Genomic DNA, 26,085 nt, shown 5'->3' with positions numbered 1-26,085 from the left:
AAACGACACGATTTAGTTTTGGGATACGAGTAACTCCTTTCCGATGCACTATTCATTCTTTACCTCAACGCTCGCTCCCTCACATTGACGAATTAACACAGAAATTGCGTCGCTATAAAATACTATGGGTTCTATGACTTCTCCTTCTAAATCGTGTAACATTTCTATGGAAACGACAGGATTGACTTTTGGGACACGAGTATCTCCTTTCCGAAGCACTGTTCCCACTTTACTACATCCCTCGCTCCCTCACATGAATAATTAACACAGAAATTGCGTCGCTATGAAATACTATGTGCTCAATGACTTCTCCTCCTAAAGCGAGTCACGTTTCAATGGAAACGACAGGATTTAGTTTTGGGATACGAGTAATTCCTTTCTGATGCACTGTTCCCACTTTACTACATCCCTCGCTCCCTCACATGAATAACTAACACAGAAATTGCGTCGCTATGAAGTACTATGTGCTCAATGACTTCTCCTCCTAAATGGAGTCACGTTTCAATGGAAACGACAGGATTTAGTTTTGGGATACGAGTAATTCCTTTCCGATGCGCTGTTCTGACATTACTACATCCCTCGCTCCCTCACATGCATAATTAACACAGAAATTGCGTCGCTAAGAAATACTATGTGCTCAATGACTTCTCCTCCTAAATCCAGTCACGTTTCAATGGAAACGACAGGATTTAGTTTTGGCATACGAGTATCTCCTTTCCGATGCACTGTTCCCACTTTACTACATCCCTCGCTCCCTCACATGAATAATTAACACAGAAATTGCGTTGCTATGAAATACTATGTGCTCAATGACTTCTCCTCCTAAATCGAGTCACGTTTCAATGGAAACGACACGATTTAGTTTTGGGATACGAGTAACTACTTTCCGATGCACTGTTCATTCTTTACCTCAACGCTCGCTCCCTCACATTGACGAATTAACACAGAAATTGCGTCGCTATGAAATACTACGGGTTCTATGACTTCTCCTTCTAAATCGTGTAACGTTTCTATGGAAACGACAGGATTGAGTTTTCGGACACGAGTATCTCCTTTCCGAAGCACTGTTCCCACTTTACTACATCCCTCGCACCCTCACATGAATAATTAACACAGAAATTGCGTCGCTATGAAATTTTATGTGCTCAATGACTTCTCCTCCTAAATCGAGTCACGTTTCAATGGAAACGACAGGATTTAGTTTTGGGATACGAGTATCTCCTTTCCGATGCACTGTTCCCACTTTACTACGTCCCTCGCTCCCTCACATGAATAATTAACACAGAAATTGCGTCGCTATGAAATACTATGTGCTCAATGACTTCTCCTCCTAAATCGAGTAACGTTTCAATGGAAACGACAGGATTTAGTTTTAGGATACGAGTATCTCCTTTCCGATGCACTGTTCCCACTTTACCACATCCCTCGCTCCCTCACATGAATAATTAACACAGAAATTGCGTCGCTATGAAATACTATGTGCTCAATGACTTCTCCTCCTAAATCGAGTCACGTTTCAATGGAAACGAAAGGATTTAGTTTTCGGATACGAGTAACTCCTTTCCGATGCACTATTCATTCTTTACCTCAACGCTCGCTCCCTCACATGAATAATTAACACAGAAATTGCGTCGCTATGAAATACTATGTGCTCAATGACTTCTCCTCCTAAAGCGAGTCACGTTTCAATGGAAACGACAGGATTTAGTTTTGGGATACGAGTAATTCCTTTCTGATGCACTGTTCCCACTTTACTACATCCCTCGCTCCCTCACATGAATAACTAACACAGAAATTGCGTCGCTATGAAGTACTATGTGCTCAATGACTTCTCCTCCTAAATGGAGTCACGTTTCAATGGAAACGACAGGATTTAGTTTTGGGATACGAGTAATTCCTTTCCGATGCGCTGTTCTGACATTACTACATCCCTCGCTCCCTCACATGCATAATTAACACAGAAATTGCGTCGCTAAGAAATACTATGTGCTCAATGACTTCTCCTCCTAAATCCAGTCACGTTTCAATGGAAACGACAGGATTTAGTTTTGGCATACGAGTATCTCCTTTCCGATGCACTGTTCCCACTTTACTACATCCCTCGCTCCCTCACATGAATAATTAACACAGAAATTGCGTTGCTATGAAATACTATGTGCTCAATGACTTCTCCTCCTAAATCGAGTCACGTTTCAATGGAAACGACACGATTTAGTTTTGGGATACGAGTAACTACTTTCCGATGCACTGTTCATTCTTTACCTCAACGCTCGCTCCCTCACATTGACGAATTAACACAGAAATTGCGTCGCTATGAAATACTACGGGTTCTATGACTTCTCCTTCTAAATCGTGTAACGTTTCTATGGAAACGACAGGATTGAGTTTTCGGACACGAGTATCTCCTTTCCGAAGCACTGTTCCCACTTTACTACATCCCTCGCACCCTCACATGAATAATTAACACAGAAATTGCGTCGCTATGAAATTTTATGTGCTCAATGACTTCTCCTCCTAAATCGAGTCACGTTTCAATGGAAACGACAGGATTTAGTTTTGGGATACGAGTATCTCCTTTCCGATGCACTGTTCCCACTTTACTACGTCCCTCGCTCCCTCACATGAATAATTAACACAGAAATTGCGTCGCTATGAAATACTATGTGCTCAATGACTTCTCCTCCTAAATCGAGTAACGTTTCAATGGAAACGACAGGATTTAGTTTTAGGATACGAGTATCTCCTTTCCGATGCACTGTTCCCACTTTACCACATCCCTCGCTCCCTCACATGAATAATTAACACAGAAATTGCGTCGCTATGAAATACTATGTGCTCAATGACTTCTCCTCCTAAATCGAGTCACGTTTCAATGGAAACGAAAGGATTTAGTTTTCGGATACGAGTAACTCCTTTCCGATGCACTATTCATTCTTTACCTCAACGCTCGCTCCCTCACATTGACGAATTAACACAGAAATTGCGTCGCTATGAAATACTATGGGTTCTATGACTTCTCCTTCTAAATCGTGTAACGTTTCAATGGAAACGACACGGTTGAGTTTTGGGACACGAGTATCTCCTTTCCGATGCACTGTTCCCACTTTACTACATCCCTCGCACCCTCACATGAATAATTAACACAGAAATTGCGTCGCTATGAAATACTATGTGCTCAATGACTTCTCCTCCTACATCGAGTCACGTTTCAATGGAAACGACAGGATTTAGTTTTGGGATACGAGTATCTCCTTTCCGATGCACTGTTCCCACTTTACTACATCCCCCGCTCCCTCACATGAATAATTAACACAGAAATTGCGTCGCTATGAAATACTATGTGCTCAATGACTTCTCCTCCTAAATCGAGTCACGTTTCAATGGAAACGACAGGATTTAGTTTTGGGATACGAGTAAATCCTTTCCGATGCACTATTCATTCTTTACCTCAACGCTCGCTCCCTCACATTGACGAATTAACACAGAAATTGCGTCGCTATGAAATACTATGGGTTCTATGACTTCTCCTTCTAAATCTTGTAACGTTTCTATGGATACGACAGGATTGAGTTTTGGGACATGAGTATCTCCTTTCCGATGCACTGTTCCCACTTTACTACATCCCTCGCTCCCTCACATGAATAATTAACACAGAAATTGCGTCGATATGATATACTATGTGCTCAATGACTTCTCCTCCTAAATCGAGTCACGTTTCAATGGAAACGCCAGGATTTAGTTTTGGGATACGTGTATCTCCTTTCCGATGCACTGTTCCCACTTTACTACATCCGTCGCTCCCTCACATGAATCATTAACACAGAAATTGCGTCGCTATGAAATACTATGTGCTCAATGACTTCTCCTTCTAAATCGAGTCACGTTTCAATGGAAACGCCAGGATTTAGTTTTGGGATACGAGTATCTCCTTTCCGATGCACTGTTCCCACCTTACTACATCCCTCGCTCCCTCACATGAATAATTAACACAGAAATTGTGTCGCTATGAAATACTATGTGCTCAATGACTTCTCCTCCTAAATCGAGTCACGTTTCAATGGAAACGACAGGATTTAGTTTTGGGGTACGAGTAACTTCTTTCCGATGCACTATTCATTCTTTACCTCAGCGCTCGCTCCCTCACATTGACGAATTAACACAGATATTGCGTCGCTATGAAATACTATGGGTTCTATGACTTCTCCTTCTAAATCGTGTAACGTTTCTATGGAAACGACAGGATTGACTTTTGGGACACGAGTATCTCCTTTCCGATGCACTGTTCCTACTTTACTACATCCCTCGCTCCCTCACATGAATAATTAACACAGAAATTGCGTCGCTATGTAATACTATGTGCTCAATGACTTCTCCTCCTAAATCGAGTCACGTTTCAATGGAAACGCCAGGATTTAGTTTTGGAATACGAGTATCTCCTTTGCGATGCACTGTTCCCACTTTACTACATCCCTCGCTCCCTCACATGAATAATTAACACAGAAATTGCGTCGCTATGAAATAGTATGTGCTCAATGACTCCTCCTCTTAAATCGAGTCACGTTTCAATGGAAACGACAGGATTTAGTTTTGGGATACGAGTAATTCCTTTCCGATTCACTGTTCCCACTTTACTACATCCCTCGCTCCCTCACATGAATAATTAACACAGAAATTGCGACGCTATGAAATACTATGTGCTCAATGACTTCTCCTCCTAAATCGAGTCACGTATCAATGGAAACGACAGGATTTAGTTTTGGGATACGAGTAATTCCTTTCCGATGCACTGTTCCCACTTTACTACATACCTCGCTCCCTCACATGAATAATTAACACAGAAATGGCGACGCTACGAAATACTATGTGCTCAATGACTTCTCCTCCTAAATCGAGTCACGTTTCAATGGAAACGACAGGATTTAGTTTTGAAATACGAGTAATTCCTTTCCGATGCACAGTTCCCACTTTACTACATCCCTCGCTCCCTCACATGAATAAATAACACAGAAATTGCGTCGCTATGAAATACTATGTGCTCAATGACTTCTCCTCCTAAATCGAGTCACGTTTCAATGGAAACGACAGGATTTAGTTTTGGGATACGAGTAATTCCTCTCCGATGCACTGTTCCCACTTTACTACATCCCTCGCTCCCTCACATGACTAATTAACACAGAAATTGCGACGCTATGAAATACTATGTGCTCAATGACTTCTCCTCCTAATTCGGGTCACGTTTCAATGGAAACGACAGGATTTAGTTTTGGGATACGAGTAATTCCTTTCTGATGCACTGTTCCCACTTTACTACAACCCTCGCTCCCTCACATGAATAATTAACACAAAAATTTCGTCGCTATGAAATACTATGTGCTCAATGACTTCTCCTCCTAAATCGAGTCACGTTTCAATGGAAACGTTAGGATTCAGTTTTGGGATACGAGTAATTCCCTTCCGATGCACTGTTCCCACCTTACTACATCCCTCGGTCCCTCACATGAATAATTAACACAGAAATTGCGTCGCTATGAAATACTATGTGCTCAATGACTTCTCCTCCTATATCGAGTCTCGTTTCAATGGAAACGACAGGATTTAGTTTTGGGATACGAGTAATTGCTTTCCGATGCACTGTTCCCACTTTACTACATCCCTCGCTCCCTCACATGAATAATTAACACAGAAATTGCGTCGCTATGAAATACTATGTGTTCAATGGCTTCTCCTCCTAAATCGAGTCACGTATCAATGGAAACGACAGGATTTAGTTTTGGGATACGAGTAATTCCTTTCCGATGCACTGTTCCCACTTTACTACATCCCTCGCTCCCTCACATGAATAATTAACACAGAAATGGCGACGCTACGAAATACTATGTGCTCAATGACTTCTCCTCCTAAATCGAGTCACGTTTCAATGGAAACGACAGGATTTAGTTTTGGGATACGAGTAATTCCTTTCCGATGCACTGTTCCTACTTTACTACATCCCTCGCTCCCTCACATGAATAAATAACACAGAAATTGCGTCGCTATGAAATACTATGGGTTCTATGACTTCTCCTTCTAAACCTTGTAACGTTTCTATGGATACGACAGGTTTGAGTTTTGGGACATGAGTATCTCCTTTCCGATGCACTGTTCCCACTTTACTACATCCCTCGCTCCCTCACATGAATAATTAACACAGAAATTGCGTCGATATGAAATACTATGTGCTCAATGACTTCTCCTCCTAAATCGAGTCACGTTTCAATGGAAACGCCAGGATTTAGTTTTGGGATACGTGTATCTCCTTTCCGATGCACTGTTCCCACTTTACTACATCCCTCGCTCCCTCACATGAATCATTAACACAGAAATTGCGTCGCTATGAAATACTATGTGCTCAATGACTTCTCCTCCTAAATCGAGTCACGTTTCAATGGAAACGCCAGGATTTAGTTTTGGGATACGAGTATCTCCTTTCCGATGCACTGTTCCCACTTTACTACATCCCTCGCTCCCTCACATGAATAATTAACACAGAAATTGCGTCGCTATGAAATACTATGTGCTCAATGACTTCTCCTCCTAAATCGAGTCACGTTTCAATGGAAACGACAGGATTTAGTTTTGGGGTACGAGTAACTCCTTTCCGATGCACTATTCATTCTTTACCTCAGCGCTCGCTCCCTCACATTGACGAATTAACACAGACATTGCGTCGCTATGAAATACTATGGGTTCTATGACTTCTCCTTCTAAATCGTGTAACGTTTCTATGGAAACGACAGGATTGACTTTTGGGACACGAGTATCTCCTTTCCGATGCACTGTTCCCACTTTACTACATCCCACGCTCCCTCACATGAATAATTAACACAGAAATGGCGTCGCTATGAAATACTCTGTGCTCAATGACTTCTCCTCAAAAATCGAGTCACGTTTCAATGGAAACGACAGGATTTAGTTTCGGGATACGAGTAACTCCTTTCCGATGCACTATTCATTCTTTACCTCAACGCTCACTCCCTCACATTGACGAATTAACACAGAAATTGCGTCGCTATTAAATATTATGGGTTCTATGACTTCTCCTCCTAAATCGAGACACGTTTCAATGGAAACGACAGGATTTAGTTTTGGGATACGAGTAATTCCTTTCCGATGCACTGTTCCCACTTTACTACATCCCTCGCTCCCTCACATGAATAATTAACACAAAAATTGCGTCGCTATGAAATACTATGTGCTCAATGACTTCTCCTCCTAAATCGAGTCACGTTTCAATGGAAACGCCAGGATTTAGTTTTGGGATACGAGTATCTCCTTTCCGATGCACTGTTCCCACTTTACTACATCCCTCGCTCCCTCACATGAATAATTAACACAGAAATTGCGACGCTGTGAAATACTATGAGCTCAATGACTTCTCTTCCTAAATCGAGTCACGTTTCAATGGAAACGACAGGATTTAGTTTTGCGATACGAGTAATTCCTTTCCGATGTACTGTTCACACTTTACTACATCCCTCGCTCCCTCACATGAATAATTAACACAGAAATTTCGTCGCTATGAAATACTACGTGCTCAATGACTTCTCCTCCTAAATCGAGTCACGTTTCAATGGAAACGCCAGGATTTAGTTTTGGGATACGTGTATCTCCTTTCCGATGCACTGTTCCCGCTTTACTACATCCCTCGCTCCCTCACATGAATCATTAACACAGAAATTGCGTCGCTATGAAATACTATGTGCTCAATGACTTCTCCTCCTAAATCGAGTCACGTTTCAATGGAAACGCCAGGATTTAGTTTTGGGATACGAGTATCTCCTTTCCGATGCACTGTTCCCACTTTACTACATCCCTCGCTCCCTCACATGAATAATTAACACAGAAATTGCGTCGCTATGAAATACTATGTGCTCAATGACTTCTCCTCCTAAATCGAGTCACGTTTCAATGGAAACGACAGGATTTAGTTTTGGGGTACGAGTAACTCCTTTCCGATGCACTATTCATTCTTTACCTCAGCGCTCGCTCCCTCACATTGACGAATTAACACAGATATTGCGTCGCTATGAAATACTATGGGTTCTATGACTTCTCCTTCTAAATCGTGTAACGTTTCTATGGAAACGACAGGATTGACTTTTGGGACACGAGTATCTCCTTTCCGATGCACTGTTCCCACTTTACTACATCCCTCGCTCCCTCACATGAATAATTAACACAGAAATGGCGTCGCTATGAAATACTCTGTGCTCAATGACTTCTCCTCAAAAATCGAGTCACGTTTCAATGGAAACGACAGGATTTAGTTTCGGGATACGAGTAACTCCTTTCCGATGCACTATTCATTCTTTACCTCAACGATCCCTCCCTCACATTGACGAATTAACACAGAAATTGCGTCGCTATTAAATATTATGGGTTCTGTGACTTCTCCTCCTAAATCGAGACACGTTTCAATGGAAACGACAGGATTTAGTTTTGGGATACGAGTAATTCCTTTCCGATGCACTGTTCCCACTTTACTACATCCCTCGCTCCCTCACATGAATAATTAACACAGAAATTGCGTCGCTATGAAATACTATATGCTCAATGACTTCTCCTCCAAAATCGAGTCACGTTTCAATGGAAACGACAGGATTTAGTTTTGGGATACGAGTAATTCCTTTCCGATGCACTGTTCCCACTTTACTACATCCCTCGCTCCCTCACATGAATAATTAACACAGAAATTGCGTCGCTATGAAATAGTATGTGCTCAATGACTTCTCCTCCTAAATCGAGTCACGTTTCAATGGAAACGACAGGATTTAGTTTTGGGATACGAGTAATTCCTTTCCGATGCACTGTTCCCACTTTACTACATCCCTCACTCCCTCACATGAATAATTAACACAGAAATTGCGACGCTATGAAATACTATGTGCTCAATGACCTCTCCTCCTAAATCGAGTCACGTGTCAATGGAAACGACAGGATTTAGTTTTGGGATACGAGTAATTCCTTTCCGATGCACTGTTCCCACTTTACTACATACCTCGCTCCCTCACATGAATAATTAACACAGAAATGGCGACGCTACGAAATACTATGTGCTCAATGACTTCTCCTCCTAAATCGAGTCACGTTTCTATGGAAACGACAGGATTTAGTTTTGGGATACGAGTAATTCCTTTCCGATGCACTGTTCCCACTTTACTACATCCCTCGCTCCCTCACATGAATAAATAACACAGAAATTGCGTCGCTATGAAATACTATGTGCTCAATGACTTCTCCTCCTAAATCGAGTCACGTTTCAATGGAAACGACAGGATTTAGTTTTGGGATACGAGTAATTCCTTTCCGATGCACTGTTCCCACTTTACTACATCCCTCGCTCCCTCACATGACTAATTAACACAGAAATTGCGACGCTATGAAATACTACGTGCCCAATGACTTCTTCTCCTAAATCGGGTCACGTTTCAATGGAAACGACAGGATTTAGTTTTGGGATACGAGTAATTCCTTTCCGATGCACTGTTCCCACTTTACTACATCCCTCGCTCCCTCACATGAATAATTAACACAAAAATTGCGTCGCTATGAAATACTATGTGCTCAATGACTTCTCCTCCTAAATCGAGTCACGTTTCAATGGAAACGTTAGGATTTTCTTTTGGGATACGAGTAATTCCCTTCCGATGCACTGTTCCCACCTTACTACATCCCTCGGTCCCTCACATGAATAATTAACACAGAAATTGCGTCGCTATGAAATACTATGTGCTCAATGACTTCTCCTCCTAAATCGAGTCACGTTTCAATGGAAACGCCAGGATTTAGTTTTAGGATACGGGTAATTCCTTTCCGATGCACTGTTCCCACTTTACTACATCCGTCGCTCCCTCACATGAATAATTAACACAGAAATTGAGTCGCTATGAAATACTATGTGCTCAATGACTTCTCCTCCTAAATCGAGTCACGTTTCAATGGAAACGACAGGATATAGTTTTGGGGTACGAGTAACTCCTTTCCGATGCACTATTCATTCTTTACCTCAGCGCTCGCTCCCTCACATTGACGAATTAACACAGATATTGCGTCGCTATGAAATACTATGGGTTCTATGACTTCTCCTTCTAAATCGTGTAGCGTTTCTATGGAAACGACAGGATTGACTTTTGGGACACGAGTATCTCCTTTCCGATGCACTGTTCCCACTTTACTACATCCCTCGCTCCCTCACATGAATAATTAACAACGAAATTGTGTCGCTATGAAATACTATGTGCTCAATGACTTCTCCTCCTAAATCGAGTCACGTTTAAATGGAAACGCCAGGATTTAGTGTTGGGATACGAGTATCTCCTTTCCGATGCACTGTTCCCACTTTACTACATCCCTCGCTCCCTCACATGAATAATTAACACAGAAATTGCGTCGCTATGAAATAGTATGTGCTCAATGACTTCTCCTCCTAAATCGAGTCACGTTTCAATGGAAACGACAGGATTTAGTTTTGGGATACGAGTAATTCCTTTCCGATTCACTGTTCCCACTTTACTACATCCCTCGCTCCCTCACATGAATAATTAACACAGAAATTGCGACGCTATGAAATACTATGTGCTCAATGACTTCTCCTCCTAAATCGAGTCACGTATCAATGGAAACGACAGGATTTAGTTTTGGGATACGAGTAATTCCTTTCCGATGCACTGTTCCCACTTTACTACATACCTCGCTCCCTCACATGAATAATTAACACAGAAATGGCGACGCTACGAAATACTATGTGCTCAATGACTTCTCCTCCTAAATCGAGTCACGTTTCAATGGAAACGACAGGATTTAGTTTTGGGATACGAGTAATTCCTTTCCGATGCACAGTTCCCACTTTACTACATCCGTCGCTCCCTCACAGGAATAAATAACACTGAAATTGCGTCTCTATGAAATACTATGTGCTCAATGACTTCTCCACCTAAATCGAGTCACGTTTCAATGGAAACGACAGGATTTAGTTTTGGGATACGAGTAATTCCTTTCCGATGCACTGTTCCCACTTTACTACATCCCTCGCTCCCTCACATGACTAATTAACACAGAAATTGCGACGCTATGAAATACTATGTGCTCAATGACTTCTCCTCCTAAATCGGGTCACGTTTCAATGGAAACGACAGGATTTAGTTTTGGGATACGAGTAATTCCTTTCCGATGCACTGTTCCCACATTACTACATCCCTCGCTCCCTCACATGAATAATTAACACAAAAATTGCGTCGCTACGAAATACTATGTGCTCAATGACTTCTCCTCCTAAATCGAGTCACGTTTCAATGGAGACGTTAGGATTCAGTTTTGGGATACGAGTAATTCCCTTCCGATGCACTGTTCCCACCTTACTACATCCCTCGGTCCCTCACATGAATAATTAACACAGAAATTGCGTCGCTATGAAATACTATGTGTTCAATGAGTTCTCCTACTAAATCGAGTCACGTTTCAATGGAAACGCCAGGATTTAGTTTTAGGATACGGGTAATTCCTTTCCGATGCACTGTTCCCACTTTACTACATCCCTCGCTCCCTCACATGAATAATTAACACCGAAATTGCGACGCTATGAAATGCTATGTGCTCAATGACTTCTCCTCCTAAATCGAGTCACATTTCAATGGAAACGACAGGATTTAGTTTTGGGATACGAGTAATTCCTTTCCAATGCACTGTTCCCACTTTACTACATCCCTCGCTCCCTCACATGATTAATTAACACAGAAATTGCGACGCTGTGAAATACTATGAGCTCAATGACTTCTCCTCCTAAATCGAGTCACGTTTCAATGGAAACGACAGGATTTAGTTTTGCGATACGAGTAATTCCTTTCCGATGTACTGTTCACACTTTACTACATCCCTCGCTCCCTCACATGAATAATTAACACAGAAATTTCGTCGCTATGAATTACTACGTGCTCAATGACTTCTCCTCCTAAATCGAGTCACGTTTCAATGGAAATGACACGATTTAGTTTTGGGATACGAGTAATTCCTTTCCGATGCACTGTTCCCACTTTACTACATCCCTCGGTCCCTCACATGAATAATTAACACAGAAATTGCGTCGCTATGAAATACTATGTGCTCAATGACTTCTCCTCCTAAATCGAGTCACGTTTCAATGGATACGACAGGATTTAGTTTTCGGATACGAGTAATTCCTTTCCGATGCACTGTTCCCACTTTACTACATCCCTCGCTCCCTCACATGAATAATTAACACAGAAATTGCGTCGCTATGAAATACTATGTGCTCAATGACTTCTCCTCCTAAATCGAGTCTCGTTTCAATGGAAACGACAGGATTTAGTTTTGGGATACGAGTAATTGCTTTCCGATGCACTGTTCCCACTTTACTACATCCCTCGCTCCCTCACATGAATAATTAACACAGAAATTGCGACGCTATGAAATACTATGTGCTCAATGACTTCTCCTCCTAAATCGAGTCACGTGTCAATGGAAACGACAGGATTTAGTTTTGGGGTACGAGTAATTCCTTTCCGATGCACTGTTCCCACTTTACTACATACCTCGCTCCCTCACATGAATAATTAACACAGAAATGGCGACGCTACGAAATACTATGTGCTCAATGACTTCTCCTCCTAAATCGAGTCACGTTTCTATGGAAACGACAGGATTTAGTTTTGGGATACGAGTAATTCCTTTCCGATGCACTGTTCCCACTTTACTACATCCCTCGCTCCCTCACATGAATAAATAACACAGAAATTGCGTCGCTATGAAATACTATGTGCTCAATGACTTCTCCTCCTAAATCGAGTCACGTTTCAATGGAAACGACAGGATTTAGTTTTGGGATACGAGTAATTCCTTTCCGATGCACTGTTCCCACTTTACTACAACCCTCGCTCCCTCACATGACTAATTAACACAGAAATTGCGACGCTATGAAATACTACGTGCTCAATGACTTCTTCTCCTAAATCGGGTCACGTTTCAATGGAAACGACAGGATTTAGTTTTGGGATACGAGTAATTCCTTTCCGATGCACTGTTCCCACTTTACTACATCCCTCGCTCCCTCACATGAATAATTAACACAAAAATTGCGTCGCTATGAAATACTATGTGCTCAATGACTTCTCCTCCTAAATCGAGTCACGTTTCAATGGAAACGTTAGGATTTTCTTTTGGGATACGAGTAATTCCCTTCCGATGCACTGTTCCCACCTTACTACATCCCTCGGTCCCTCACATGAATAATTAACACAGAAATTGCGTCGCTATGAAATACTATGTGCTCAATGACTTCTCCTCCTAAATCGAGTCACGTTTCAATGGAAACGCCAGGATTTAGTTTTAGGATACGGGTAATTTCTTTCCGATGCACTGTTCCCACTTTACTACATCCCTCGCTCCCTCACATGAATAATTAACACAGAAATTTCGTCGCTATGAAATACTACGTGCTCAATGACTTCTCCTCCTAAATCGAGTCACGTTTCAATGGAAACGCCAGGATTTAGTTTTGGGATACGTGTATCTCCTTTCCGATGCACTGTTCCCGCTTTACTACATCCCTCGCTCCCTCACATGAATCATTAACACAGAAATTGCGTCGCTATGAAATACTATGTGCTCAATGACTTCTCCTCCTAAATCGAGTCACGTTTCAATGGAAACGCCAGGATTTAGTTTTGGGATACGAGTATCTCCTTTCCGATGCACTATTCCCACTTTACTACATCCCTCGCTCCCTCACATGAATAATTAACACAGAAATTGCGTCGCTATGAAATACTATGTGCTCAATGACTTCTCCTCCTAAATCGAGTCACGTTTCAATGGAAACGACAGGATTTAGTTTTGGGGTACGAGTAACTCCTTTCCGATGCACTATTCATTCTTTACCTCAGCGCTCGCTCCCTCACATTGACGAATTAACACAGATATTGCGTCGCTATGAAATACTATGGGTTCTATGACTTCTCCTTCTAAATCGTGTAACGTTTCTATGGAAACGACAGGATTGACTTTTGGGACACGAGTATCTCCTTTCCGATGCACTGTTCCCACTTTACTACATCCCTCGCTCCCTCACATGAATAATTAACACAGAAATGGCGTCGCTATGAAATACTCTGTGCTCAATGACTTCTCCTCAAAAATCGAGTCACGTTTCAATGGAAACGACAGGATTTAGTTTCGGGATACGAGTAACTCCTTTCCGATGCACTATTCATTCTTTACCTCAACGATCCCTCCCTCACATTGACGAATTAACACAGAAATTGCGTCGCTATTAAATATTATGGGTTCTATGACTTCTCCTCCTAAATCGAGACACGTTTCAATGGAAACGACAGGATTTAGTTTTGGGATACGAGTAATTCCTTTCCGATGCACTGTTCCCACTTTACTACATCCCTCGCTCCCTCACATGAATAATTAACACAGAAATTGCGTCGCTATGAAATACTATATGCTCAATGACTTCTCCTCCAAAATCGAGTCACGTTTCAATGGAAACGACAGGATTTAGTTTTGGGATACGAGTAATTCCTTTCCGATGCACTGTTCCCACTTTACTACATCCCTCGCTCCCTCACATGAATAATTAACACAGAAATTGCGTCGCTATGAAATAGTATGTGCTCAATGACTTCTCCTCCTAAATCGAGTCACGTTTCAATGGAAACGACAGGATTTAGTTTTGGGATACGAGTAATTCCTTTCCGATGCACTGTTCCCACTTTACTACATCCCTCACTCCCTCACATGAATAATTAACACAGAAATTGCGACGCTATGAAATACTATGTGCTCAATGACCTCTCCTCCTAAATCGAGTCACGTGTCAATGGAAACGACAGGATTTAGTTTTGGGATACGAGTAATTCCTTTCCGATGCACTGTTCCCACTTTACTACATACCTCGCTCCCTCACATGAATAATTAACACAGAAATGGCGACGCTACGAAATACTATGTGCTCAATGACTTCTCCTCCTAAATCGAGTCACGTTTCTATGGAAACGACAGGATTTAGTTTTGGGATACGAGTAATTCCTTTCCGATGCACTGTTCCCACTTTACTACATCCCTCGCTCCCTCACATGAATAAATAACACAGAAATTGCGTCGCTATGAAATACTATGTGCTCAATGACTTCTCCTCCTAAATCGAGTCACGTTTCAATGGAAACGACAGGATTTAGTTTTGGGATACGAGTAATTCCTTTCCGATGCACTGTTCCCACTTTACTACATCCCTCGCTCCCTCACATGACTAATTAACACAGAAATTGCGACGCTATGAAATACTACGTGCTCAATGACTTCTTCTCCTAAATCGGGTCACGTTTCAATGGAAACGACAGGATTTAGTTTTGGGATACGAGTAATTCCTTTCCGATGCACTGTTCCCACTTTACTACATCCCTCGCTCCCTCACATGAATAATTAACACAAAAATTGCGTCGCTATGAAATACTATGTGCTCAATGACTTCTCCTCCTAAATCGAGTCACGTTTCAATGGAAACGTTAGGATTTTCTTTTGGGATACGAGTAATTCCCTTCCGATGCACTGTTCCCACCTTACTACATCCCTCGGTCCCTCACATGAATAATTAACACAGAAATTGCGTCGCTATGAAATACTATGTGCTCAATGACTTCTCCTCCTAAATCGAGTCACGTTTCAATGGAAACGCCAGGATTTAGTTGTAGGATACGGGTAATTCCTTTCCGATGCACTGTTCCCACTTTACTACATCCGTCGCTCCCTCACATGAATAATTAACACAGAAATTGAGTCGCTATGAAATACTATGTGCTCAATGACTTCTCCTCCTAAATCGAGTCACGTTTCAATGGAAACGACAGGATATAGTTTTGGGGTACGAGTAACTCCTTTCCGATGCACTATTCATTCTTTACCTCAGCGCTCGCTCCCTCACATTGACGAATTAACACAGATATTGCGTCGCTATGAAATACTATGGGTTCTATGACTTCTCCTTCTAAATCGTGTAGCGTTTCTATGGAAACGACAGGATTGACTTTTGGGACACGAGTATCTCCTTTCCGATGCACTGTTCCCACTTTACTACATCCCTCGCTCCCTCACATGAATAATTAACAACGAAATTGCGTCGCTATGAAATACTATGTGCTCAATGACTTCTCCTCCTAAATCGAGTCACGTTTAAATGGAAACGCCAGGATTTAGTGTTGGGATACGAGTATCTCCTTTCCGATGCACTGTTCCCACTTTACTACATCCCTCGCTCCCTCACATGAATAATTAACACAGAAATTGCGTCGCTATGAAATAGTATGTGCTCAATGACTTCTCCTCCTAAATCGAGTCACGTTTCAATGGAAACGACAGGATTTAGTTTTGGGATACGAGTAATTCCTTTCCGATTCACTGTTCCCACTTTACTACATCCCTCGCTCCCTCACATGAATAATTAACACAGAAATTGCGACGCTATGAAATACTATGTGCTCAATGACTTCTCCTCCTAAATCGAGTCACGTATCAATGGAAACGACAGGATTTAGTTTTGGGATACGAGTAATTCCTTTCCGATGCACTGTTCCCACTTTACTACATACCTCGCTCCCTCACATGAATAATTAACACAGAAATGGCGACGCTACGAAATACTATGTGCTCAATGACTTCTCCTCCTAAATCGAGTCACGTTTCAATGGAAACGACAGGATTTAGTTTTGGGATACGAGTAATTCCTTTCCGATGCACAGTTCCCACTTTACTACATCCGTCGCTCCCTCACAGGAATAAATAACACTGAAATTGCGTCTCTATGAAATACTATGTGCTCAATGACTTCTCCACCTAAATCGAGTCACGTTTCAATGGAAACGACAGGATTTAGTTTTGGGATACGAGTAATTCCTTTCCGATGCACTGTTCCCACTTTACTACATCCCTCGCTCCCTCACATGACTAATTAACACAGAAATTGCGACGCTATGAAATACTATGTGCTCAATGACTTCTCCTCCTAAATCGGGTCACGTTTCAATGGAAACGACAGGATTTAGTTTTGGGATACGAGTAATTCCTTTCCGATGCACTGTTCCCACATTACTACATCCCTCGCTCCCTCACATGAATAATTAACACAAAAATTGCGTCGCTACGAAATACTATGTGCTCAATGACTTCTCCTCCTAAATCGAGTCACGTTTCAATGGAGACGTTAGGATTCAGTTTTGGGATACGAGTAATTCCCTTCCGATGCACTGTTCCCACCTTACTACATCCCTCGGTCCCTCACATGAATAATTAACACAGAAATTGCGTCGCTATGAAATACTATGTGTTCAATGAGTTCTCCTACTAAATCGAGTCACGTTTCAATGGAAACGCCAGGATTTAGTTTTAGGATACGGGTAATTCCTTTCCGATGCACTGTTCCCACTTTACTACATCCCTCGCTCCCTCACATGAATAATTAACACCGAAATTGCGACGCTATGAAATGCTATGTGCTCAATGACTTCTCCTCCTAAATCGAGTCACATTTCAATGGAAACGACAGGATTTAGTTTTGGGATACGAGTAATTCCTTTCCAATGCACTGTTCCCACTTTACTACATCCCTCGCTCCCTCACATGATTAATTAACACAGAAATTGCGACGCTGTGAAATACTATGAGCTCAATGACTTCTCCTCCTAAATCGAGTCACGTTTCAATGGAAACGACAGGATTTAGTTTTGCGATACGAGTAATTCCTTTCCGATGTACTGTTCACACTTTACTACATCCCTCGCTCCCTCACATGAATAATTAACACAGAAATTTCGTCGCTATGAAATACTACGTGCTCAATGACTTCTCCTCCTAAATCGAGTCACGTTTCAATGGAAATGACACGATTTAGTTTTGGGATACGAGTAATTCCTTTCCGATGCACTGTTCCCACTTTACTACATCCCTCGGTCCCTCACATGAATAATTAACACAGAAATTGCGTCGCTATGAAATACTATGTGCTCAATGACTTCTCCTCCTAAATCGAGTCACGTTTCAATGGATACGACAGGATTTAGTTTTCGGATACGAGTAATTCCTTTCCGATGCACTGTTCCCACTTTACTACATCCCTCGCTCCCTCACATGAATAATTAACACAGAAATTGCGTCGCTATGAAATACTATGTGCTCAATGACTTCTCCTCCTAAATCGAGTCTCGTTTCAATGGAAACGACAGGATTTAGTTTTGGGATACGAGTAATTGCTTTCCGATGCACTGTTCCCACTTTACTACATCCCTCGCTCCCTCACATGAATAATTAACACAGAAATTGCGACGCTATGAAATACTATGTGCTCAATGACTTCTCCTCCTAAATCGAGTCACGTGTCAATGGAAACGACAGGATTTAGTTTTGGGGTACGAGTAATTCCTTTCCGATGCACTGTTCCCACTTTACTACATACCTCGCTCCCTCACATGAATAATTAACACAGAAATGGCGACGCTACGAAATACTATGTGCTCAATGACTTCTCCTCCTAAATCGAGTCACGTTTCTATGGAAACGACAGGATTTAGTTTTGGGATACGAGTAATTCCTTTCCGATGCACTGTTCCCACTTTACTACATCCCTCGCTCCCTCACATGAATAAATAACACAGAAATTGCGTCGCTATGAAATACTATGTGCTCAATGACTTCTCCTCCTAAATCGAGTCACGTTTCAATGGAAACGACAGGATTTAGTTTTGGGATACGAGTAATTCCTTTCCGATGCACTGTTCCCACTTTACTACATCCCTCGCTCCCTCACATGACTAATTAACACAGAAATTGCGACGCTATGAAATACTACGTGCTCAATGACTTCTTCTCCTAAATCGGGTCACGTTTCAATGGAAACGACAGGATTTAGTTTTGGGATACGAGTAATTCCTTTCCGATGCACTGTTCCCACTTTACTACATCCCTCGCTCCCTCACATGAATAATTAACACAAAAATTGCGTCGCTATGAAATACTATGTGCTCAATGACTTCTCCTCCTAAATCGAGTCACGTTTCAATGGAAACGTTAGGATTTTCTTTTGGGATACGAGTAATTCCCTTCCGATGCACTGTTCCCACCTTACTACATCCCTCGGTCCCTCACATGAATAATTAACACAGAAATTGCGTCGCTATGAAATACAATGTGCTCAATGACTTCTCCTCCTAAATCGAGTCACGTTTCAATGGAAACGCCAGGATTTAGTTTTAGGATACGGGTAATTTCTTTCCGATGCACTGTTCCCACTTTACTACATCCCTCGCTCCCTCACATGAATAATTAACACAGAAATTGCGTCGCTATGAAATACTATGTGCTCAATGACTTCTCCTCCTAAATCGAGTCACGTTTCAATGGAAACGACAGGATATAGTTTTGGGGTACGAGTAACTCCTTTCCGATGCACTATTCATTCTTTACCTCAGCGCTCGCTCCCTCACATTGACGAATTAACACAGATATTGCGTCGCTATGAAATACTATGGGTTCTATGACTTCTCCTTCTAAATCGTGTAACGTTTCTATGGAAACGACAGGATTGACTTTTGGGACACGAGTATCTCCTTTCCGATGCACTGTTCCCACTTTACTACATCCCTCGCTCCCTCACATGAATAATTAACACAGAAATTGCGTCGGTATGAAAAACTATGTGCTCAATGACTTCTCCTCCTAAATCGAGTCACGTTTCAATGGAAACGCCAGGATTTAGTTTTGGGATACGAGTATCTCCTTTCCGATGCATTGTTCCCACTTTACTACATCCCTCGCTCCCTCACATGAATAATTAACACAGAAATTGCGTCGCTATGAAATAGTATGTGCTCAATGACTTCTCCTCCTAAATCGAGTCACGTTTCAATGGAAACGACAGGATTTAGTTTTGGGATACGAGTAATTCCTTTCCGATTCACTGTTCCCACTTTACTACATCCCTCGCTCCCTCACATGAATAATTAACACAGAAATTGCGACGCTATGAAATACTATGTGCTCAATGACTTCTCCTCCTAAATCGAGGCACGTATCAATGGAAACGACAGGATTTAGTTTTGGGATACGAGTAATTCCTTTCCGATGCACTGTTCCCACTTTACTACATACCTCGCTCCCTCACATGAATAATTAACACAGAAATGGCGACGCTACGAAATACTATGTGCTCAATGACTTCTCCTCCTAAATCGAGTCACGTTTCAATGGAAACGACAGGATTTAGTTTTGGGATACGAGTAATTCCTTTCCGATGCACAGTTCCCACTTTACTACATCCCTCGCTCCCTCACAGGAATAAATAACACAGAAATTGCGTCTCTATGAAATACTATGTGCTCAATGACTTCTCCTCCTAAATCGAGTCACGTTTCAATGGAAACGACAGGATTTAGTTTTGGGATACGAGTAATTCCTTTCCGATGCACTGTTCCCACTTTACTACATCCCTCGCTCCCTCACATGACTAATTAACACAGAAATTGCGACGCTATGAAATACTACGTGCTCAATGACTTCTTCTCCTAAATCGGGTCACGTTTCAATGGAAACGACAGGATTTAGTTTTGGGATACGAGTAATTCCTTTCCGATGCACTGTTCCCACTTTACTACATCCCTCGCTCCCTCACATGAATAATTAACACAAAAATTGCGTCGCTATGAAATACTATGTGCTCAATGACTTCTCCTCCTAAATCGAGTCACGTTTCAATGGAAACGTTAGGATTTTCTTTTGGGATACGAGTAATTCCCTTCCGATGCACTGTTCCCACCTTACTACATCCCTCGGTCCCTCACATGAATAATTAACACAGAAATTGCGTCGCTATGAAATACTATGTGCTCAATGACTTCTCCTCCTAAATCGAGTCACGTTTCAATGGAAACGCCAGGATTTAGTTGTAGGATACGGGTAATTCCTTTCCGATGCACTGTTCCCACTTTACTACATCCGTCGCTCCCTCACATGAATAATTAACACAGAAATTGAGTCGCTATGAAATACTATGTGCTCAATGACTTCTCCTCCTAAATCGAGTCACGTTTCAATGGAAACGACAGGATATAGTTTTGGGGTACGAGTAACTCCTTTCCGATGCACTATTCATTCTTTACCTCAGCGCTCGCTCCCTCACATTGACGAATTAACACAGATATTGCGTCGCTATGAAATACTATGGGTTCTATGACTTCTCCTTCTAAATCGTGTAGCGTTTCTATGGAAACGACAGGATTGACTTTTGGGACACGAGTATCTCCTTTCCGATGCACTGTTCCCACTTTACTACATCCCTCGCTCCCTCACATGAATAATTAACAACGAAATTGCGTCGCTATGAAATACTATGTGCTCAATGACTTCTCCTCCTAAATCGAGTCACGTTTAAATGGAAACGCCAGGATTTAGTGTTGGGATACGAGTATCTCCTTTCCGATGCACTGTTCCCACTTTACTACATCCCTCGCTCCCTCACATGAATAATTAACACAGAAATTGCGTCGCTATGAAATAGTATGTGCTCAATGACTTCTCCTCCTAAATCGAGTCACGTTTCAATGGAAACGACAGGATTTAGTTTTGGGATACGAGTAATTCCTTTCCGATTCACTGTTCCCACTTTACTACATCCCTCGCTCCCTCACATGAATAATTAACACAGAAATTGCGACGCTATGAAATACTATGTGCTCAATGACTTCTCCTCCTAAATCGAGTCACGTATCAATGGAAACGACAGGATTTAGTTTTGGGATACGAGTAATTCCTTTCCGATGCACTGTTCCCACTTTACTACATACCTCGCTCCCTCACATGAATAATTAACACAGAAATGGCGACGCTACGAAATACTATGTGCTCAATGACTTCTCCTCCTAAATCGAGTCACGTTTCAATGGAAACGACAGGATTTAGTTTTGGGATACGAGTAATTCCTTTCCGATGCACAGTTCCCACTTTACTACATCCGTCGCTCCCTCACAGGAATAAATAACACTGAAATTGCGTCTCTATGAAATACTATGTGCTCAATGACTTCTCCACCTAAATCGAGTCACGTTTCAATGGAAACGACAGGATTTAGTTTTGGGATACGAGTAATTCCTTTCCGATGCACTGTTCCCACTTTACTACATCCCTCGCTCCCTCACATGACTAATTAACACAGAAATTGCGACGCTATGAAATACTATGTGCTCAATGACTTCTCCTCCTAAATCGGGTCACGTTTCAATGGAAACGACAGGATTTAGTTTTGGGATACGAGTAATTCCTTTCCGATGCACTGTTCCCACATTACTACATCCCTCGCTCCCTCACATGAATAATTAACACAAAAATTGCGTCGCTACGAAATACTATGTGCTCAATGACTTCTCCTCCTAAATCGAGTCACGTTTCAATGGAGACGTTAGGATTCAGTTTTGGGATACGAGTAATTCCCTTCCGATGCACTGTTCCCACCTTACTACATCCCTCGGTCCCTCACATGAATAATTAACACAGAAATTGCGTCGCTATGAAATACTATGTGTTCAATGAGTTCTCCTACTAAATCGAGTCACGTTTCAATGGAAACGCCAGGATTTAGTTTTAGGATACGGGTAATTCCTTTCCGATGCACTGTTCCCACTTTACTACATCCCTCGCTCCCTCACATGAATAATTAACACCGAAATTGCGACGCTATGAAATGCTATGTGCTCAATGACTTCTCCTCCTAAATCGAGTCACATTTCAATGGAAACGACAGGATTTAGTTTTGGGATACGAGTAATTCCTTTCCAATGCACTGTTCCCACTTTACTACATCCCTCGCTCCCTCACATGATTAATTAACACAGAAATTGCGACGCTGTGAAATACTATGAGCTCAATGACTTCTCCTCCTAAATCGAGTCACGTTTCAATGGAAACGACAGGATTTAGTTTTGCGATACGAGTAATTCCTTTCCGATGTACTGTTCACACTTTACTACATCCCTCGCTCCCTCACATGAATAATTAACACTGAAATTTCGTCGCTATGAAATACTACGTGCTCAATGACTTCTCCTCCTAAATCGAGTCACGTTTCAATGGAAATGACACGATTTAGTTTTGGGATACGAGTAATTCCTTTCCGATGCACTGTTCCCACTTTACTACATCCCTCGGTCCCTCACATGAATAATTAACACAGAAATTGCGTCGCTATGAAATACTATGTGCTCAATGACTTCTCCTCCTAAATCGAGTCACGTTTCAATGGATACGACAGGATTTAGTTTTCGGATACGAGTAATTCCTTTCCGATGCACTGTTCCCACTTTACTACATCCCTCGCTCCCTCACATGAATAATTAACACAGAAATTGCGTCGCTATGAAATACTATGTGCTCAATGACTTCTCCTCCTAAATCGAGTCTCGTTTCAATGGAAACGACAGGATTTAGTTTTGGGATACGAGTAATTGCTTTCCGATGCACTGTTCCCACTTTACTACATCCCTCGCTCCCTCACATGAATAATTAACACAGAAATTGCGACGCTATGAAATACTATGTGCTCAATGACTTCTCCTCCTAAATCGAGTCACGTGTCAATGGAAACGACAGGATTTAGTTTTGGGGTACGAGTAATTCCTTTCCGATGCACTGTTCCCACTTTACTACATACCTCGCTCGCTCACATGAATAATTAACACAGAAATGGCGACGCTACGAAATACTATGTGCTCAATGACTTCTCCTCCTAAATCGAGTCACGTTTCTATGGAAACGACAGGATTTAGTTTTGGGATACGAGTAATTCCTTTCCGATGCACTGTTCCCACTTTACTACATCCCTCGCTCCCTCACATGAATAAATAACACAGAAATTGCGTCGCTATGAAATACTATGTGCTCAATGACTTCTCCTCCTAAATCGAGTCACGTTTCAATGGAAACGACAGGATTTAGTTTTGGGATACGAGTAATTCCTTTCCGATGCACTGTTCCCACTTTACTACATCCCTCGCTCCCTCACATGACTAATTAACACAGAAATTGCGACGCTATGAAATACTACGTGCTCAATGACTTCTTCTCCTAAATCGGGTCACGTTTCAATGGAAACGACAGGATTTAGTTTTGGGATACGAGTAATTCCTTTCCGATGCACTGTTCCCACTTTACTACATCCCTCGCTCCCTCACATGAATAATTAACACAAAAATTGCGTCGCTATGAAATACTATGTGCTCAATGACTTCTCCTCCTAAATCGAGTCACGTTTCAATGGAAACGTTAGGATTTTCTTTTGGGATACGAGTAATTCCCTTCCGATGCACTGTTCCCACCTTACTACATCCCTCGGTCCCTCACATGAATAATTAACACAGAAATTGCGTCGCTATGAAATACAATGTGCTCAATGACTTCTCCTCCTAAATCGAGTCACGTTTCAATGGAAACGCCAGGATTTAGTTTTAGGATACGGGTAATTTCTTTCCGATGCACTGTTCCCACTTTACTACATCCCTCGCTCCCTCACATGAATAATTAACACAGAAATTGCGTCGCTATGAAATACTATGTGCTCAATGACTTCTCCTCCTAAATCGAGTCACGTTTCAATGGAAACGACAGGATATAGTTTTGGGGTACGAGTAACTCCTTTCCGATGCACTATTCATTCTTTACCTCAGCGCTCGCTCCCTCACATTGACGAATTAACACAGATATTGCGTCGCTATGAAATACTATGGGTTCTATGACTTCTCCTTCTAAATCGTGTAACGTTTCTATGGAAACGACAGGATTGACTTTTGGGACACGAGTATCTCCTTTCCGATGCACTGTTCCCACTTTACTACATCCCTCGCTCCCTCACATGAATAATTAACACAGAAATTGCGTCGGTATGAAATACTATGTGCTCAATGACTTCTCCTCCTAAATCGAGTCACGTTTCAATGGAAACGCCAGGATTTAGTTTTGGGATACGAGTATCTCCTTTCCGATGCATTGTTCCCACTTTACTACATCCCTCGCTCCCTCACATGAATAATTAACACAGAAATTGCGTCGCTATGAAATAGTATGTGCTCAATGACTTCTCCTCCTAAATCGAGTCACGTTTCAATGGAAACGACAGGATTTAGTTTTGGGATACGAGTAATTCCTTTCCGATTCACTGTTCCCACTTTACTACATCCCTCGCTCCCTCACATGAATAATTAACACAGAAATTGCGACGCTATGAAATACTATGTGCTCAATGACTTCTCCTCCTAAATCGAGGCACGTATCAATGGAAACGACAGGATTTAGTTTTGGGATACGAGTAATTCCTTTCCGATGCACTGTTCCCACTTTACTACATACCTCGCTCCCTCACATGAATAATTAACACAGAAATGGCGACGCTACGAAATACTATGTGCTCAATGACTTCTCCTCCTAAATCGAGTCACGTTTCAATGGAAACGACAGGATTTAGTTTTGGGATACGAGTAATTCCTTTCCGATGCACAGTTCCCACTTTACTACATCCCTCGCTCCCTCACAGGAATAAATAACACAGAAATTGCGTCTCTATGAAATACTATGTGCTCAATGACTTCTCCACCTAAATCGAGTCACGTTTCAATGGAAACGACAGGATTTAGTTTTGGGATACGAGTAATTCCTTTCCGATGCACTGTTCCCACTTTACTACATCCCTCGCTCCCTCACATGACTAATTAACACAGAAATTGCGACGCTATGAAATACTATGTGCTCAATGACTTCTCCTCCTAAATCGGGTCACGTTTCAATGGAAACGACAGGATTTAGTTTTGGGATACGAGTAATTCCTTTCCGATGCACTGTTCCCACTTTACTACATCCCTCGCTCCCTCACATGAATAATTAACACAAAAATTGCGTCGCTACGAAATACGATGTGCTCAATGACTTCTCCTCCTAAATCGAGTCACGGTTCAATGGAAACGTTAGGATTCAGTTTTGGGATACGAGTAATTCCCTTCC

The sequence above is a fragment of the Schistocerca piceifrons genome, chromosome 5 (genome assembly GCF_021461385.2).
Source record: "Schistocerca piceifrons isolate TAMUIC-IGC-003096 chromosome 5, iqSchPice1.1, whole genome shotgun sequence".
In the NCBI taxonomy this organism is placed as follows: Eukaryota; Metazoa; Arthropoda; class Insecta; order Orthoptera; family Acrididae; genus Schistocerca; species Schistocerca piceifrons.
The sequence above is the reverse complement of the archived record's forward strand: the minus strand, read 5'-3'. Positions refer to the sequence as shown.